The sequence below is a fragment of the Plectrocnemia conspersa genome, unplaced genomic scaffold (assembly GCF_051122295.1).
Source record: "Plectrocnemia conspersa isolate PC_06_02 unplaced genomic scaffold, ASM5112229v1 ptg000010l, whole genome shotgun sequence".
Classification (NCBI taxonomy): Eukaryota; Metazoa; Arthropoda; class Insecta; order Trichoptera; family Polycentropodidae; genus Plectrocnemia; species Plectrocnemia conspersa.
The window spans coordinates 1,205,188-1,226,529 of record NW_028277174.1 but is presented as its reverse complement, the minus strand read 5'-3'; the positions used below and the strand labels follow the sequence as shown (position 1 = coordinate 1,226,529).

Genomic DNA, 21,342 nt, shown 5'->3' with positions numbered 1-21,342 from the left:
TGATAAATAAATTATATATTCACTGCTGAAAATATCTATCTATTGGTGAAAATGTATTCCGATATGATTTCACTGAAACGACATATTTTATGGATATATTCGAGACTGTCTTTTTAGATTTTCTTTGAGGGATGATCCGAGAATTTCTGATTTAGAATCACGGACGTCATTTCAGCTATTTTTAAATATTTTTGCTTCATTAAGATTCATAGTATTTAATTAAATGACATGTATTTTCATAGTCAAATTCAAGAAGGGGTGGGATGAAATGCCCCCACTTACCCCCGGTTTTTTTATTACTTACGGTCTTCGAACGTATTCATTAAACCCTAATATGAGATTTGCCGCTAACACTTGAACTTACACATACCACTGGTTGGGAGTCACTGAAGTAGGCCATTGTAATTGATATGATGTATGAGAAACTGAAAGCAAAACAAGTAGCGATGTATCGACATTTTTGCGAATATCGCAGCGTAAATCAACCGTTAAGTGTTAAAAACGAGGAAATGATTGTAGAGGTCACAAAATTTAATATTTGTTGTTTTAAAAATAAGTATCATTTTATTATAATCTCTATCGTTATAATTTTTAAATATGTATATTTGGTGATTTTAAACATCATTTTATTTTCTATTTTATTGGTATGCGATCTACAGTTTGACGTGTTTTGATTTTATCATTGTGAATATATAAAACGATAATTAAAAAATTGTAGTTTAAATTTTACGTTAAAACGTTTAAATTTGACGTTAAAGTCCGGCCGCATGGCCGCATTGTTAGGAATAATGCCTGGTATGTAATATGTTAATAAATAAAAAAATTAGATCGAGTGCTAGATGTAAGTGTATTAAATCTGTGCGACGGCGCAGCTTCAAATCCCATAGCCACGTGACATTGATCCGCGAACATATTTCTTCTTAGGGTAGACGGCTTACGCGTTAAGCTTACTAGGGAATGTATTACAACGTAGTAGATTCACATTTTGTACTCTAGTGAAAAATAATGGGAAATGAACTCTTAGAGAAATTTAGAATTATATATAGAGATAATAAATATATTATTTACAATGATAATAAATATATTAGGTTTTTAATAATTTTACTTAACTTAAATATTAGCAAAATAAAGATTTTATGCAATTTTAATAATTAATTAAAATATATTTTATGTATAAAAAAGTTATGCATTGTGTGGTTAAAATTTTTTTTTTATCGTATAAGGAATCTTATTTTTTTAACACGATACTGATAATGCTGATTTTTTTGTTTTTAAAATAAAATAATCATTTTCCTATTTGACATTTTAATAAAATAAAAACGTCTATGACGGCGTTATGGCTTATATTCATAATATCAAAGAAATATGGGAAAATCAACAATTATTGGCTAATCAAAGGTGATTTTAGCTTTACTTCTTATCTTATAGATTTTGTGATGAATTGCGTGGCAAATAATGGCGTTGACTTATAAAGAAATTTGACTCAAAGTTATTTTTCTGAGAAACGCTTAGCTTTATTTAAATAATAATACGTATTTTGAATGTAAAATATTAACGCATTAATACCCAATTAAAAGATGCACGTGCCATGGAAAGGAAATTTTAGCGTCATATCACTAGTTCATTGTGTATGATTTTTTCTGTCAGTATACCGTAGCTTATATGCACGTTTAAAAAAACATTTGAAAATATTTATTTTACTACTTAAAATTGATTTATTTATTTTTTATTTTTTTAGATACACTTAAACAGTAGTGCCTTAGCTTACAAATTTAATAATCGTTTCGTGACGAAGCTCATAGATAAACTTGAAAAGCTTATGACCCATAATAGCAATAATACAAAACTTACGATACTAATAAAAATAATTAATCTGATTTTATCATAAAAAATATTTCTTATTAAATTTTAAAATATAACTGACAATTTAATTAAATAAAAAACAACGTTTTAAATTGAAGCATATTTTTTATTAATTACTGAGCGTTTAATATAAATACCAAATATTTATTTGGGTAGATAATTAAAATTATTTAATTATATTTTGATTGAAATTACTGCCTCGATAAACACAAGCCCAATTATGATACCAAAATTCGACTTTTCTTATTTTTTATAGTTTATCATGTTAAACACAAAACTCTTTAAATTAATTTTATTTTTAGTATTTATTATATTATATTCTATTGAATTGTAAAAATAAATTAAAAAGTATTGTAAAGTATTTATATTGTACGAACAATGAATTTAGTTTAAAAATAACATATTATATATAATAAATGTGGAGAAAGCTTAAATAATAACAGAAAAATCTGTGGTATTTTATGATTTGACCCACAACATTTTCATAATAACCAATGACTAGTAAAAATTCTAAATAAGATTCATAAAAAATATATTAGATCTAAAGCTTTTTGTATAAATCTATTTAAATTTTAATATAATGCATAAAGTAAAAAAATAGCATATTTGATTTTATGTAAAGCAAATATTCTACATTTATTATATAATATATCACATTGACTATACATTTATTTTTATTTTCAAACTAGGTCACTCGACTTTTAAAAGCTATATGCATACCACGATTCACTATTGGCATTAAGGATTATATAGAGATTTTAATACCAAGCAATTGGAAAGCATGTATCCTGCTACAAATTGCTACAGTGGATTTTTACAGCTCAATTCCGTTTTAATTGCAACATTGAACGTAGTTCTGAAATACGAGAGTTAAAAATTAGCCAAGCGGTAATATATTTAACGTTCAATTGTAAGTAGCTTAACTGATTTTATAATATCTAGCAATAATTTTAATAATTATATAGATATGGGTAAATTACAATCAGCCCTTCCATTAACACCGGTTGCTTAAAATTATTATTTAAATAATAATGATATTTCTTAATTTCTGAATCCTTTTTTAAATTGTGTTATTAAACACCAGCCCAAGAAAGTAGCAGCTTACTATTAAATCAGTCATCTGAAAAGGTTCTTAGATTTATAGGGAAGTATACATAATTTCGCATCATTTGAGCAAAGGCACTCTAAAAATCAACTTTAAAAAATCATAATTCAAACGGAATATGATATACTAGAACTTCCCAGAAGTAGAAATCACAATAAACGTTTACGAGACCTTTTTATATACGCTTCCAACGAAACAAAAGAAGCTTACTTTCAATGATTCGTTTGACATTTTTGTAGTACATCGGGTAAATTTAAATATTGTACAATAAACAGTATATCACATATCTTTTCCGGCGTCTAACTGAATAAATGATACCACTCGGCTACAAATCTGAAATTAATAGTAATTCCTAAACGCAGTATAATTTAAAAAAAATATTAGGTTGCTGTTTTTTCAGTTGTAACAAATGCAGTTCGTTCCATAACAGATATTGGCTCATGTCTTTCAGTGCCTACTGATTTATCCAAACAAAACCAATAAATTACAAATTAGTATTAATTGGTGGTTGCAATAAAATCGATAATTTTGATTTTAATCCAAAGAATACGTTTACGCGCCTTATATCAAACTATATTAAATTGATTAAAAAGCACATTAACGACCACTAGGTATATTGTTCAAACTTCATTGAAATTAAGGCTAAGTAAATATTTAAAAGCGAAAATTGAGCCGAATTTAAAATGTCTTTGTGCTTAGTAAATTTAGCAATTCCAAGAAACGAAATTACATGCGATTAAATTAGTAAAACAAAATACCACTGAATCTTCTTGTAAATTAATTGTGAATTTCCTTTGAATTTTAGAATTTATTATAATTTACTAAACATAACAACAATTATACATTAATATTTTTTTTAAATTGTAAAATTATCTGTCTATTATATAACAAAATTAATTTGTTTATATTATAAAAAAGGGGTCTAGATTTACGAATTAATAATGTAATATTCATTAAAATTAAAGCCAGCAATAAGTACGATTTCTATGACGCAAAACTACTGAAAATAACGGGAAAAAACTACTAAAAGTTACTGTGGAAATAAAACTAAAGAATATGTTTGAAAGTCAGAAAAAGTATTTAAAACCCAAAGAAACAATGAGATTTTAAATTATTAAGTTAAATATTATTTTACTTGAATCAAAAGTGAATATAGCACAAAAATAACTTACAATTATAATAGATAATGATATAAATTGTCATGGACCACTTCTTGAGCGTGAGACTAAATTAAAACATGATAAAATTGGGCATACCGATTTTTAATTTCGTGTAAATTTGGATGCACTTTGTCAAAAGGGGCCTGAACAAAAAATGTCGGTAAAATGCGCTTATCTATTTTAAGTGTGCACGATAACTATTTTTTTTCAAATTTTTATTTTTAATTGTATGACGAAATGTCCAAATTTATTCAGTCATGATGGTCAGATTTACAATTAAAAATAAAAATAAAATAGTTGATACGTATATTAAGTATTATATTCATAGGCCTGAACAAATACAGCTGTTTTTAAAATAACATGATTGCTTTATGAGACTTTTAGCTCAAGGTAAATATTTTCATAACATTTAGCATTGCTCGAAAGTCAAATATTGTCGCTAAGCATATTATTAAAAACGGCGAAAGGTAAAAGTTTACAAAATGACAGTTGTTAAAATAGCAACAACAAACGTTCGCTTTAACGTGAATCGTTTTCGATCTCCAAGTTTTCGTTCGCTTCAAAAAGGAATTTACAAGTTGTTGCTTTTAGGAGACGGCTGTTGTTAATTGAGGGTAAAAGTTTAAACGAATCGACGCTGCGTGACCGTAAAAGCCAATAATGCTTCCTTAATTTAATTATTTTTAATTAGGCGTTGCCTTCTAGTCTACTAGGTGGTCATTACAGTTTCCATTTATTAGTTTATGGCGCTTTAGCGTGTTGATAAATATTTTTTGTAAATGCTTTATTATATTTATTACAGTTTTAAAAAGTTTTTATATTTTTTCATATTTATTAAGAGTAAAGATACCACTAGTAGCTTAGTGACGGCCCAAGTAGGAGGTCGGATTAGGCATTAATCCGCGCAGCGTCCTGATGTCAAAGCATAAACAAAAGTCTGATTGTTTTATGACAAAACTGCTAACTTAAATTAGGTAGTGATATCTTAAAACAATTGCTTTTGGGTTTATTTCATTGTATTTAAAACTCTATATCTGTGCATTCATCTTTGCAGACCCTCATGACTTTGATGTTTAGTATATTTATAGAGATCCCACTTCTATTGAGTGGTAACTGATGCATTCAATGCAGATTGAAGATCTGTAAGAATATCCGTGACGTCTATGAATTAAATGATGCGTATTAAAGCGCTTCATTTAACATAGGTGTATATAAATGCATCAACGATAGTAAACATCATTCTGAAGACTCTTAAGTAAAGTGCATAAACTTTTCAATGATACCCGCACTTTTCTTTGAAAAATTGTACGGTATTCGTTTCTCAGCGCTACTTATATAATTTAGTAAGACAACGGGTAAACCATAAGCATAAACCGCGTCGTTGTCATATCATATGGCAGAGGAACTAGGCAAATCCATTATTTACGGCGCTGTCGTCGCGAAAATTCTATAACACGCTCTAAGAGCACTTTGAGGAATTCGCTTTGGCATTATTGACATAATATGCCGGAAAACTCGATTTTTCAACGGAAGAAACCGACGATTAACGAGGAACCTCCTCAGGGGCGTCTAACCACTTTACTATCCATTCTTGACATTTTTCTCGTGGTTTCGCCGCTTTTGTTAATTACATCGCCGGAGCTGGGAGACGGACAAATGAACAATTGTTCTGGCACGATTGAATATGGTTTAGGGGAAGTACCATCACCTTAAGTTAGCTCTGTAATTTCATGGAGTAAAAACATTGATGACAGTGAACAATCAATTTAAAAAAAATAAGCTATACCTTTTCTTGGTCTCAATTTTACAATAAAAAACATGTAAATTAATTATGTGTTGCCTTATAAATAATTCAGTATTTATCAACTTATTTCATTGTAAAACTATAACGACGTAATATTATTTAAGTTGATAACACATAGGGCGATATTAAGGTGAAAGAGCATAAAGGTCTCCTCGTAAACTTTTAGTTTATCCAAGTATGCGTGAACTATTCTACGAGAAAAAACGTATTAACGTAACTCTGACTAAGACTTTGATAATTTATCGTTTTGGGTGAGTTCAGCATGATATACATAAGGAGTTGCAGCAAAATTTTATAATTATGCTAAGACGCTGGAGTGCGATGTCTACGTTCTCATTTTCTTGGTTTTGCACCTCTCCGTTTTACATTTTCTCGTGTTTTATTTTTTGCTTCATACCTCTGCAATTCTCCCGGGATGGGACAAAAAAAAGCTTTTACCTTTATGTTTCGATACAATTCGTTGGGAAGTAGTGAGGAACTATAAGCTTTCTTTTTTAAGATTGGATGCATAATATAATATACATAATAATATAGCGAGTTATATATTATATTCTCACTAAATAATTGTATTTATTACTTATTATACATTAATTTCAAGACATATATTAACGTCTAAGCTGCGTTAAGATATTCAAAATAAAAATTTACGGCACGATTTTATTGCCTTTGACGTAAATTTTTGACTTCTGAGAATTTGATAAATGTATTTTGCATTCTCCTATTGGTCAAAGTCTGGTTAAATATGCTTCATTCAATTCTCACTTATTGTAAGTGGTAACATTGTTAAAAAAAGTTTTAATATGAACCAAGATTTCCACTGGACGGCGATGGCACGATTTTATTGATTTTAACGTGGATTCTAAGCAGGGACGCCTCCTAAAATTGGTCTAGAAAAATGCATGTCATTTAATGTACTACTATAAATATGAATAAAATCGAAATATTAAAAAACGATCTCTGACTAACTAACTTTTGCCCCCCTCCCTCTCTGTAAAAAGTTAAAACGACGTCCCTGCATTTGACACTTTGAGCACGCGTGATTATTAACAGCTGTCTGATTTACAGTATTACCAACATAGGAAACTAAAATTTGATTACTATGTATGATGGCCAAATTACTTTTCTAATATATATTTGACTAGTACAATTAGATCTAACACAATAAATAAAAAAAATACGAAGGTAGAAGTTGTATCATTAATAAATGCTATTATGCTGGAGTGACTGGTTTTTAATATAAGTGCATAAATAATAAATCAAAACTCCACTGTAGCGATCTTAACCCGTGGTTTTTGAATTATCAGTACAAACTTTACGTATAACACTATTTCGGCCGTAATGCCTTACTCACTTAGTTAGCTCCATTGCCACAGATCAGAGATCAGAGACTCTTACTTTGACATATATCAAGCTAATACAATATCTCACAGCATTATTACCATTGCAAGGATTTTGATACTGAAAAAACTACTTTAATCCGGAGCGACTTTAGATTCCCTATGGCATTATAAAGCCCTATGAAATTTCTTTTAGAGAAATGCATTGATCAGCGGTGGTATAAGTTAAATATTAATACATGAAAAACATGAGTTCGAATCCCATATGGATTCTAATGTTTTTCAATTTAAATCGCGTTTAAGAGAGAAAAATAGTGGTTTTTATATAATCGTAATTCTGATCGATTATCACAGATTAGGTTTTCCTAGATTTTCGTGTTCTCACGGATGAATAATAATTTTAAAATCAAGCTAGGTCATAAAGACTTTGATTTCAGTGTGATGTTTTACTACTTACTTAGTGGTTGTTGATTACGTAAATCAAGTTGCGTTACGCAAGCAAATAAACCATCATATTTTATAAAACAAAAATTTGTCAATTTGCAACAAAAGATTTATAATAAGTAAACTAATACAGGAGCTTAAACAGAAACGATTGTAAAATAATATACAATTTAGATTTTTAAATTAAAATTACAATCTGAATGTTTGAGAACATTGAATAGTAGTTAAGTTTTAATGATTATGATTATTATTTATGATTACTTGGCCATAAAGTCATTATAAGTGACCCCCCCCCCCTATAAGGACACCGTTCATTTCTAGCATGTAATAAATGCGTTTCTGTTCAGGAACTTTCATTTAGAATATTTGGATACAAAAAATCTCCACGAGATTCGTTAGAGCCGCTGACAATCAATCATATAAAATAGCTTTTCGCGAGCACACCAGATATTTTTATTTGCACTCTAGACATCATAACTCTACATGGCATCTTATATTTATAAACACTACTTTATCTCATGAACAAAACTTGCCATCAACAATTTAAAAATGCTTTTTCTATTTTAATTTATTTCTGAATCTATTCTATCTAATTTGAATAGAGAACGAATAAATATAAACACTGAAGCCCACATATCTCATCGAACATTGAAAATAAAGAGGGTATTGTGAAAAGCTCAGTCTTGAAATAGTAAATACGTTTGTGGATGTTTACTAAGGACACCGCAGAAAGCACGAAAAAAGGGAAAAGTTAGTAGAAAATGTCGTTAGTTTGTTGTATGAGGGTCAGGTCAGATACGGGACCTCAACCTCCGTCCGATGGCTTTAAATCTGATTACCTCTAACGAACAACGTAAACGTACACACACTTAGCGCCGCGATAAATGACCACTCGGCCACACTCTGCGTAACTCAATTACCTGAGCACTAAATTCCCACATACTCCGAAACATCGACACTGCTCTATGTGTGCTTTCAACAGGTAATTTGTCTCTATATAAAAGCATATACCTATTACATTTAAAAGTGTAATTATGTTATTGATCGCGAAGTTATTTTAGGCCTGTCAAATAAGTCGTTTTTATAAGAATCTGAAAGGATGCATTGTTTTATCTTATAAAGGAATTTTTCATACGGTTGTATGGAAAGAAAGCAAGATTGCTTATAAAGTGGGAGAAAAAAGCTATGAATAGACGTTAAAATATTCCACACCATTCCTATGTGCTGTCAACTGGCAATTAGGTTATGAGTTTTTCTTCTGCTTTGGTTGCAGCACCGCCTTTCAGCTCTCCTTTGTACCTCAATAAAACAATACGTTCTTTTTTCTGGGTTAAGAATTCCGCCAGAGGACTGTAGAGGCACTCAGCGGTAGAGTGAGTAGTGTACGAGCTACTTAACCTCTTTGCTAATTCGTTCTAATTGAAATCAACACAGGCGCTTAAATAATGAAAAATTGTATATTATAACAACGCTCAATTCGGTAACAATAGAAATTGAGAACATTGTATAAAATACGATCATTACAGTTGTATCTATACATCATCTTATACGTAGAATTAGTTCAAAATCCAACTACGTAAGATCTTCATTCAGTGAAAATAATGGTTGTTGGTACATGCGTATGAAAAAATATAAACTGGTTGACAAGTAAACGTGTGAATTATATTATAATATTTTTTGCGAATGTATGTAAAGATCAGCTTTCGAAAATTCACGGATTATATTTATATTTCCTATCAATTAATTTTGCACCTGTAATATTGCCCGATGGGAAAGTATATTAGTTGCCATTTTAAAAGAAATATAGTTTATTAAATCGATTACATAATTTTTAGTGTTTAAATATTCTAAATAGTTATTTTATTTATCCCATCCTATCTTGGGCGAAATATTCTTCAAAGGATGTTTTGACTTTTTCCACAAAATATATCTCTAGGCAGTTTTATTTAGAAATATTTTTTTTGACAGAGGAAAAAATTTAATGCAGTATCATCGACTATCACTAGAAGATTCCCAAACTACTCTCAATTAAAATGTGTATCTTTTTATATATGTGTACAAATGTATATATTTATGAAATATAATGTAATATTTTGAGGACCCGATGATTGCCGTAGTTCGTTCATCAATATAAAACTTTTTTCTAAGAGCAATGTAAAACTGTTGGCTAAGTTTGTTAGCCAGTTTGATAAAAAGACAAGTAAAAATTTCTGTTGTAAAAATATTAGAGAAAAAAGGACTTGAAAAACGTTTTGAAGATACGATTGCCATTTAGCTTAGGTATCATTAAATTTAGACTTGTTTCAAAATTAAGTAAAATGAAAAAAATAGAATTTAGAAACTCGACTAAGAAACTTGTAGGGGAAAAATATTTAAATAGTTTAAAACGTTTTATTAATTTAATTACATTGCAGAAATCCTTAATTTTGCATTTTTTTGTAATACATTTTAAAAATAGATATTGCAAGTATATTGGATAAGTTTGTTAACTAGATTGAATCTTCATCTTGTTTAAAAATGGTGGTTATTGCAAACATTTTAAAATTCTCGAAATGGCTGTTTTTAAAAATAAGAAAAAAACGTTTAAAAATAGAATAGAATAAATTTTATGAAATTTATTTTTTGTATTTTTGGCTTATTTATGTGGAAGACAACGAAAACTGCCGTAGTTTTAAGGATATAATCATAAAAATTATTGTGAAAATAGATCTAGAAAGTATCTTGGTTTAGTTCAATATAAAGTCTGATTTGACATTTTTTAGAATCGTGCCCATTTAAAACATAAAACTTAAATTAAAAAAAAGGAAAAAACTATTTAAAATATAAATTAATATCAATAAATTTTGTGGATTCGATAACTGACGTAGTTTTTTTAAGCATATCAACATGGAAATTCTTTTAAAAAATGGTCGTATAAATATTCGTTAATTAGCTAATCCGACACGTTGTTCCAAAATAATTTATTTAAAAAAAATCGTATGTCGGTTAAAAACTCACCATTGAAGTTATTTTAAAGGGATATGAATAAATAGTAAGTAGGTGGAGTATGGGGATGTTGTGAAATTCATAATTTTTCCAGTGATTAATGTCACGTAAATTATTCTAGATCACGTAGCCCAAATTAGATCCCTGCGGTACTCCATAACTAGCAAAAAAATCGTTAGAGCGACTTGTAAAATAGCTTAAATACTGACTGCGCGTTTTTACTGTAGGATAAGCCAACATGACCTTTCGAAAGTTTCTTGAATAAGAAATTTAATTATCGGACACAAAAATAAAATAGCAATGGCATAGCAATTTAAATCTTATAATGGACCATTCAATGCAAAGAAAAACAAAATACAATAGATATTATTTTTCCACTATGTCAACAGGATTTGCGAATATCGTAGTTTTTGGGTTGTGAGCATGCGTACCGATGCTAGTAGTCTTCGGATGACGAAGTTTATTATATTTATGTATTTTAAATATGGATAGAATGCAACTTTTAATTTTTATTATTACCTAACTATGATATATTTAATTTTTAATTATATAATTATTATATATAATATAGTATATAATTATTTCATCTTATTCATTTTTGAACAATATTTATTTCAATGAATAGTAGATGTTATTATTTGAGCTCGAATAAAGTCGGGTGGCAAATAATAAATTACCAATTGAAGCGATTCACATGACGGGAAAAATAACAAGTGTCTAGTAATGGAATGTTATAATAAGCTTTGGAGATTTGTATCGAGGTACAATTGAACTCTCTCGAGAGATAAAGTCTTTCTAATATTTTGTGACGTTTCTGACGTTAAGCTAAAAAGGCGGAAAGGATTTGCGCCCTCCGAAGAGATACATTTTTAAGCTCATCCAAAAACGAATTTCACTACTTCATTTTATTAAATGTTTCTATTCGAGAAAAACTCTATTTGGTATTTCGCAAGGATTAGGTCACTTTAGGTTTTAAAATACAAATAAAACTCCAAAGTTCTGCACCAAAGACACTTTTATTAGTTAAATAGATGTAAAATTAAGTAAAAATGTCACGAGTCGCTGGAGAGGACTGAAAGGGAAATCGTGTTTCTTTCACAGCAAAAATCAGCAAGTGCTTAAGGAAATCGTTTTTTTTTTTACCGAAAACGAGCTTTTCCGTTTTAACGCTCATTACTCGAATGGTTTAGGAAACGATAAAAAAGGTTCAGATAGAGATTCACATATCGAAATTGTTTTTCGAAAGGGTATGGTATAATTGGATTGCTGAAAATCTGTTAAAGTAATATAGATAATATAAACAGTTTATAAATCGTAAAGGATTGAAATCATTGATTATCTTATTTCACTTAAATAAAACACTTAAATCTTATTACGCTTTAATAAAACACTTGATCTTATAATAAAAACTTATTAGATTGACTATATTAGAATAAGATTTAAGTGCATTTTCAACTCTTTTACATTCACAAATGACACAAATAACATAATCATTACAGCAATATTTTTTATGGGATTAAATTAAATTCTATATACAATTTATACATAGTTTTCAATTGGTTTAAGTAAAAAATATTTATGCTTCGATAATAAAAATATTTGTGAAAAATTATTGTTGTATTACAGTAAAAATAACAATATACCTGCAATAACTAATCCAACTTGTCAATAAACCTATTCATTTTAAAAAGCACTTTTTGACAGTAATTTCATTTAAAAAAAATTATATATAAAAATTTTTTTTTTGTTAAAACGAGGGATTAATTCATAAAAAATTAACTTTAAATTCGAAAAATCATATAAACATTGTATTCATTTTGCAATTCGTGCTTAACAAAATGTTAGTTTCAAATGAACGGGTTATTGCTGTTTACAATAGATTTTATTTTAACTTCCTGACAATTTCCGTTAACCTTTCATAAAATTGGCATTACAGTTAATAATATATTTTTTATAGCAACATAAAACATAATTCATTTAATGTATATGCTTTATTGTATAATTTATATACTTATAAAGCGAAACAAGAAAAAGCATGCAAAAACACACTATAATATATATTTTAAGACATCGTTAAATGTCATTCTAAACGAGAATGTTTTTTTATTACATATACACCAAAAAATTTAGTTTAGGAAAAAAATATAATATGGTTAATTATTATGTTTCTTCTCAGGAATTATTTATTTGAATTATTATTTCTCGAAAAAATTGAAGGTTTCTCGTGAATTCTTATAAAATTTAATTTATATTAATTTTTTTTAAATGGTTTACAACCGCTGTAATTTAAAAACATGAAATAATTTTAATCAGCTAAATTCACAGCTGTAGGTAAAGGGACAGGGAATTGTGATTAATTTTGATTGTCTTGAACATTTCTAGTCAACAAAAAAAAAATAAGAAAGCAAGGATCAATGATTTAAAAATGGATATATTATTCAGTCTTTGGCAAAAATTCGATCGCCGCCTAGATGTCATTTTTTGCGAAATAAAAGAGAAAATATCACGTGATATTTTAATCAGAATTAAATCAGTATCTTATACAATTTTTTTGAAATAAATTATTCATGTAATAATTCAGTACTCTTCTCAAGATTTTCTAGACATTTTAATCGATTATTTATTTTTTGAGGAATAAGAAACATTTTTTTCTGATATTTATAAACCACTCGAGTAATGTACATAAACATCTTCGTCTGGGTTTGGTGTTAAAAAATGTATATAATGGTTTTAACTAACTTCTCTATTAATAAAACTATTTTTTCATAACTATAAAATTGAAAGTATGTCTTATAGAGTAAGCTTTTTAATATTATATATTACACACGAATATTGTCGATCATCGATTGTGCATACTTGTACATACATTTCTATTTGATCTGACTTAATTATGCATAAACCCTTAGTCAAACTCGACGCTTTCAATTAGTAACCTCAGAATCCGTTTATACCATTTCAAGTTGTCATTCTCCATTAGTGAACCTATCGTAACATACTCGAATTAAACAAATACATTAGTAATACGTACAAGCATTTAAAATACGATTGTTGAAAGTTTCGCAAATGATGAAAAGCAACGATCTCATAAAATATAAATTGGATGGCTTCAAAGGAGAACACAGAGGTATGTCCTCTATTAGAAAACGTGTCCTGTGAAAAGGCTGTCCTTTGAATTACAGCTATAGCACGTATTGGGACCGAATCAAATATTGACCTTTCGACGACAAAAATACACATCAAAGGGGCTTTAAGTTTTCAAAGATGAACAGCTGAGATTAGAGTCGCAAAGTTTCATCGTAGTATTATTGTTATTAAGGAATGACACTCGACGCGACAGTAAAGATAAAAGGTTTCGACGCTTTGTTACGACTTTCAGGCACTACTCGTTGGATGTTTTCAAAATTGTCATGTTGACGTATTATTATCACTTAAAATATTACTCAGACTCGGCAGCTTACTCGTGAAGCACTCTCGAGAGTGTCGCTTGTGTAATAATTTACTTTAAGTCATCCTACCCGACTTTTGCCTAAATATTTTACCGAACTAATTAAAATCGTTTGCAAAGTCACTATTTTATAATCCACTTCTAGTACGATTACTGTACAATATCAATTGGATATCCTAAGAACAATTTAATATTAGATTACTACTCTTATCACATTTCGTAAGTCAAGGTCAATGAATTAAATTAGTTTTATAAATATTCATTCTTAATTACCGGCATGTGTAGGATAACATCTGGAGCGAATGGGATTAAGGCTATAAGTCGAAATTATATTTTTTAGGAGAGCATTTTAAAACAATGAATGCTTATTAAAATTAATGTCTCAAATAAATTATAATTCACTTAACTAAAACTAATTAATAATTATTAATCAAAGCTAATTTTATAAATTTAATCTAGATACAATTTAAAACAATATTTAACGTTCGTTTAGATAGATTAGTTGTGGATATTATTTATTTTGTATGACTTTGTAATTATGAAAGGTGATGTAAGGTAATATATCTAAATTCCTAATATTTTCATAAAATAAGTGATTATTATATAATTAAAATTCTGATTGATCATCAAATTTTAAAATTAAGCTTAGACGTGCAAAGTAACATATATCGATTTTAAATTATAATAACAGTTTATATATTATAAATTGATTATTACCGATTTCAGTCTAATAGTTTTTGATTATGCTTGACATGTTGTAATGTATTGGGCTAATGCCTGTCATGTTGAAATGTTACAAATTGATGCGTTAACAATATATATGGTAGATTTTATAGTATTGCATTGCGATTAATTCTGAAACAAGCTAAGCAACACTCTGGCAACACTGACGTGTCAGCGACAAAAGTAACATGTTTTTTCTGGTGACCACGACGTGAGTACGACGAAAGGCGGCGCCTCGTCTGCCAATCTTATTTTCGATAGACAATTTAAGAGACTCTATATTCTGAAAATTAGCATTTTTTCTATTTTTGTAAATGTCTATTAAGTGATGTAGGCGACACGTTAAGCTTTTGTGCTAGCCTATGTATCGTTAATCTCAGGTCCGTTTTGGTGGCAGCACTAATATCCTCACTAACAACTCGCTCTTAAGTTGATATTCAATGTCAAAATTCCAGGAATGAAATTTTTAGAAGCACGTTTTGCCATTTTTTAAATTTAATGACATCACTGTTCATTGCATTACAATATTTTTAACTGCTATTATCGCACTATGATCGAGTTGAAACTTAGCTGAGATTATTTTATCTTCACTGCTATTGTTAATTTAGGGTTGAAAATATCGAAAAATAATATCCCGTCACTAAAAAGCATCATTGGTACGACTATTGGTAAACACTAGTGACATTATTGTAAATTACTAAATAGTTATACATTTTTAAATAAGTAAGAAAAAACAACAGAATGTACAAAAAGTAAGCCTTTATACCTTCCTTGCTCAGAAAAATTCTCTTACAGTTTATGTGGAGATGTTTAAGCATAAATACTTTCGTTGATAACTTTGGAATGACGTTAGAGCTAGCTTTTGACTTTTAGTAGAGTAGTTAGAGTCGCGATCGCGTCCCTTATTCTCGCCCGTCACGGCCAGAACGTCAGGGTAAAATATCGCCTTTTATTTTAATTGTCATTTGGATCAGTCAGTCGAACAATCAATTTGTCATTTGTATCAGTCAGTCGAACTTATTAAGAAAGTGTTCTGAATAATCATATATGATACATATAATATAAAACTTGTTATCCGTTAATCGCATACATTCTACCTATGGAATGCGATTAGATTACGTTCGTTGACGTAATCTTTTGCAGCAAAGGTTCGAACAGATTTTTACGTTTAGAATGCAAAGCTATAGGTGTTTACTTATGCGCCGACAAAATTTCATTTGTCGATGAAACTATTCTTTGAGCATTGTTCCTTTGAGGTAGCTGCTATTGTATTTTCTGCTAGTGCATTCCATATTTTAGAACTTACATGTTTTTTCATAACATAAAAGTTATGAATTCTGGTTAAATAGCACTAATGTATATGTACAAACGCAAAAACGCATAGAAATATTTAAAAATTCACATGAAACACTAGTTACAAAACTCGACCGGAAACATTTTTTATTGACTTTTGAGCGATCGCTAACATTTAAAATGAATGATGAACAACAATCGCATTGTTCCCATTGTTGAAACGGGCATAATAATCGTCGGAGTGATTACAAATGAACCGTGCGGCGGTGATTACATTTGTGCGAATATTAAACTGCGCAGAATGGGGGGTTTTTCGCAAGGAACAAATTCAGGTGAAAACTCTTTCAGCCCCGTGTCTTTTATCAAGCTCTTATACTTAGGACCAAAAATATTAGGTCGCACGCCCCAATATTTCATGTTTATAAACATATCATGAGTTATTCAGGAGTGAGACATAAGCCAGCCTTCGCTTCCTAATAATTGGTTCGTTAAAATCTGTAGACGGGAAAAAGATAAGATTTTCTTCTATCAATATATATTCGGAATGCCGGCTTTTATCTTTTTTATTATAGTTACCATACTGATATATTACTAAAAACTGTCGTTTATATAATATATGTATAATAAAAATGGTTTATTACTAGTTGCAACATAGATGTCAAAAGGAAAATTTTGAACGATCTACTCTCTGAATTTATTTATGTGTTATTATTATTATTAAAAATATTGTGTAACATTCAATATGATTTTTATAAAAACGTGTACTATACAATATGAAGATATTATTTTTTTATTTTAAATTTATTGGTCATCATAGCTTAATACGCTACAATAGGGGTAAACATAATTAACAACTACTAAGTAGCAGTGACCACCAGACTGAAATCAGTCTGTAAATCGTGATATTATTTTTTTAAATTATTAATTATAATAAAAGCTTACAAACAATGGATCAACTATGCATGACCTCGCTTGATTTTATTATATTGATTCACAACGATATTTATCAGTGTGAGATTATGAAAATCAAACAATCTAATATGTGATCATAGTTTTTCTCAAACTAAATAATTTTTGCTACTTTCTTACTATTTTGTTGCATTTCTTACCCCGTAACATCGTAGTAATGAATGTTTAATCTACTTTTAAGACAGTTTTAAGTTTATTGACTCTACGTCTATCCCGAAAATAGATACTCAAGCATAAATTTGGGTAACAAAGTTGGCTTATTTTTGCTCGAGAGTCTAAGGTAAAAGTTGTGTTTTTGAACATACAGTATTTTTACAAACGTACATCTATGGTATGAACGTTCCGAATTTTTTGTAACACGTAGCTCGGAGCGCGGCCCTGTGTTTTCAGGTATATTTTGAGGAGCGAGCGCCCGGGGCGTTTCCCCATCGCAAATTGTTAAATAAACGAGCGAAAAACATTTTCTAATTAAATGCGAATCTGGCTGTGTTTCGATAACGATATAATGTTTAAATATTCTCTCTCACAAAATAAGAGTATTATCATTCACGAAAAGATCTCGCTTTGAAATTCGCATTCGGTATTTCATCCGGTTTCTGTGTTAATTTTATTAACGTTGGACACAGATCGCAACTCGGCAGCCGAATTATATTTGCACATAATTTTAAAGACATCGCTTATTCTTTCAGATGTAAAATATTACCATTAGCATATTTTTACAATCAGATTCAAAAAAGTTTTGTTTTACTTTTTAGAAACAGGATTTTTCTCTGTATTAACAGCAAAAGCGATTTAATTTTATTAATTGATTGATCACTACAACATTTATTATTGCCTAACAATAAGATTTATTGATCTATATAAACAATGTTATAAATAAATTTAGCAAAAAATATCACAAATTTTACAATGCACTGCTCGCGAGCTTTTAGAAATCGTTCACGATTGTGTTTCAGAAATTCATTTTAAGATCTTGGCGGTATTTTTTCGTCGGTAGAGTAATCTAATGATTTTGAAATTTTATATTGATTTCTTATTATAAAGATCTTTGGAGACTACAATAATTTTTTTTTTCGCAAAATCAAGATTTAAAATAAATCGTTTTACACTAAGCATCGACAAACTACTTGAAACCTATTTTAAATTGCATTTTATAGCTATATAATTTTTTAAACGCAAAGTTTAAAAAATTATAACTTTTTAAGGATGAGGTATTTATAATATTTTTTTTTTTAATTTAGGTTATATTTTTAATATTAATTTGCTTCATTAAATATCAGAATGGCAAAATTGCTGTATAAAAGAAGCAATAAAATACGTAAAAAAATTAAGATTTATTTTTAATACTTAATTTTAAATATTAAGAATATCAATTTCCTAAGAAAAGGTATACTTAAAGAAGCTCTTAAATTTTTTGCTTTAAAACGTTTAATTGTTTTTATTTTATTGCAGTACATAAATACTGATTCATGAAAAATTAAGTAAAGGAAACCCCTTTTTTTAATTGATACATTCATAAAAAATAAACTAGTGGTCGGTGTCTCACTGTCGTGAGTTACCACAGCTAACAAGCATGCATATGTTAAATACTCGAACTTTCAGGGGTAAAATTTTATTTTCACTTCGTTTTCATTGAAAAAATATTTGTGTGCTATATCGTATAATATATTTACTAGGTATATTATACCATCAAATATTATTATTTTTGAAATTTTTACTCGTATTACGAATTTTAAACGGTAATTCTTACTTAATAAAACTCGCCACCCATCTGTAATTGGTCGTCCCGCAGAAAAAAAGGCAAACAACAAAATCTACTATTTAGAGGGCCATACTGGAACGTGGGCAGCCAGGAAATCACTTCCTTCGAGATTTCTAGTGATATCCATACTTGGACACCCACATCGGAGTTCAAGGAAAGAGTCTTTCAACTTGGACTACAACCAAAATAAGGCTGACTCAACTATAGATCAGTAAAGATTATATAAGCTGCTGCTTCTCTCTTCGCATACACTGGTCCAACTCGATGTTTGGAATCCAGTGCGAATCCACTTCGAAGACGCCTGCAGCTTACGGATACACCCACGCCTGAACTGTTGCGCAACACATTAAATAACAATTATCTTTATCATACCAAAAATAAACCCCCGGGACGCATAAACACAAACACATAAATTTAATGAATTTTACGTGATCCTACCATCTACAAATTGAAATAAATTGATCGATTGGTTGTTTTTGTTTGAATTATGCAAATTGCGATTTTTGCTTAAACAACCCTCGTATAATCAGCACTAAATGTTCTATTAGAGCACTCCATTATGTACACGGATTCAGGGGCCCTCATGCAATCACTCAATTAACTATTTACGTCACATGTAACAGGCAGCCCTCGGTCAAAGTCGACTTGATTTATTAAAAAGTAAGCATTAATTGATATTCCGTGTTCAAAGTTGCAAACACGCTCTACGTGAAAAAACCATGTAACGTAGTACATATAAAATCTTCTCATGCAATATTCGCTTCTAAGCTGAGCTGAATAATCCAATGATCGTAAATATTGCTCAGTAGGTGCGTCTTTTATTACGCACTCCACGATGCTATTGCTTTATTATTCTCAAATTCATTAAATTTATCGTTATTAATGAAGATCCTAACTCGATTGTGATTAATTAAATTTATTAAGCGCTTTCAAGTTAGCGTCCGTTACAATATTTTTCATTCGCTCAGATTTATTTAACAAATACAAGTATTATATATATTATTTTAAATAATAATATCGAAAGAGCTGTGCAGCTCTTGAATAATCGATCCAAAAATATAGTAAAGCGACATATGCTCTATATGTGTTCGTGACAATTCTGGAGATATCGCAAACAAACAGTCCAATTTCGCGAAAGCGCAAATATTCTTCTACGGCAAATTGGATAACTTTTGTGCAATTCATTACAATAAACTAGAGGTGGCCATTCGAATGCTAACAGAATTTAACACTCAAACCTTGTTAGCCATCAATCCCCTTTGTCTCCTTCGCAAAAATATGAGATAATAAGATTTGTAAATGTTTGTCTCATAGATTACCGAAAAATAAGTTGACGATAAACTTTGTTTAAAATGTTTTTTAAAAGTCTATAAACTACATCGATTTAGATTTCAGAATCGTGGAACTTTGTACCTGTTTTCGTAAGGCGAAAGGGGTTGGTGAGTGTAGAACGACGCGGACGAAAATCGTGTTACTTTTCCACTAAAACCTATCAACAGTATTGAGACAAATATATATATTTGTCTTAATACTTACTAAGTATTCGTTGATTGTGTTTACTATGTTTAAATTGGGCTAACACCTCTTATGTAGCAACGAAATATTTACAATAAATAAACGTCGACTTAATTTAGAACGGACATATTTTATATTTACTTTAAATAATAACACACATCAATATTTATAGCAATATATTATATTTTATTTTGTGAGGATATTACCTTTTTAGGAAGTCAGCCGTTGGGCAATCGGCTTTGGGTAGTCCGGTTTTTGAACAATGTAAAAGTCAACAAAACCTTAAACATGAAAAAGCTCGTATGTACATATGTATAATATATGTATATAAAACGTATGCATGTAGTGAGCTACCCCAGTAAATTACGATACAGTTAGTAATATGGAATTCATGTATTCCCTCTGGCGATGTCTTGGAAAATATCTTAACCGTGATAAATTTCTTCACATAGTTCGTTCTGATTTGTATTCTCCAGAGTAAAAATGCATTTTTGTTTTGTGTTGCACTGAAAATACCACTGTCTAGTAACGAGTCTACGGGGAGTGTAAAGTTTAAGCTTCGTTTGGTCTAGTGTTATAATTTGAATTTTAGATGAAGGGATGCATCCGGTGGTGCGGATTAAATTCGGTGAATAATTGACGCAGCCGTTGAAAGGGTTGAAAAGAATCGAGAAAGGGGACGCCGACTAAATTATTCACAAGGGTAAATATTTGAGAAGCGGCCGGCCAAAGTCAATACAATTACTGCTTCTTAAAAAATGAGATCCCTTTCTTTGAAATGCCTTTTAGCATATTTCCATCATAATATTTATAATAAAAAAGCACTTACTTTGATGCGGAGTTCCGCATTTGGACGCCAAAGGTATAGAATAATAAAACTGAAGCGATACTAAGGCGTTATCTATCTACAAACCTATTTTTGTTGCGGTTAATGAAG

General features: G+C 29.5%; 1 protein-coding gene across 16 annotated transcripts in view; it reads right to left on the bottom strand.

Annotated features, from left to right (window-relative positions):
• Trpm (transient receptor potential cation channel, subfamily M) overlaps positions 1 to 21,342 on the bottom strand; it is a 144,806-nt gene that overhangs the window by 54,662 nt on the left and 68,802 nt on the right. The gene's annotated exons all lie outside the window — the stretch shown is intronic.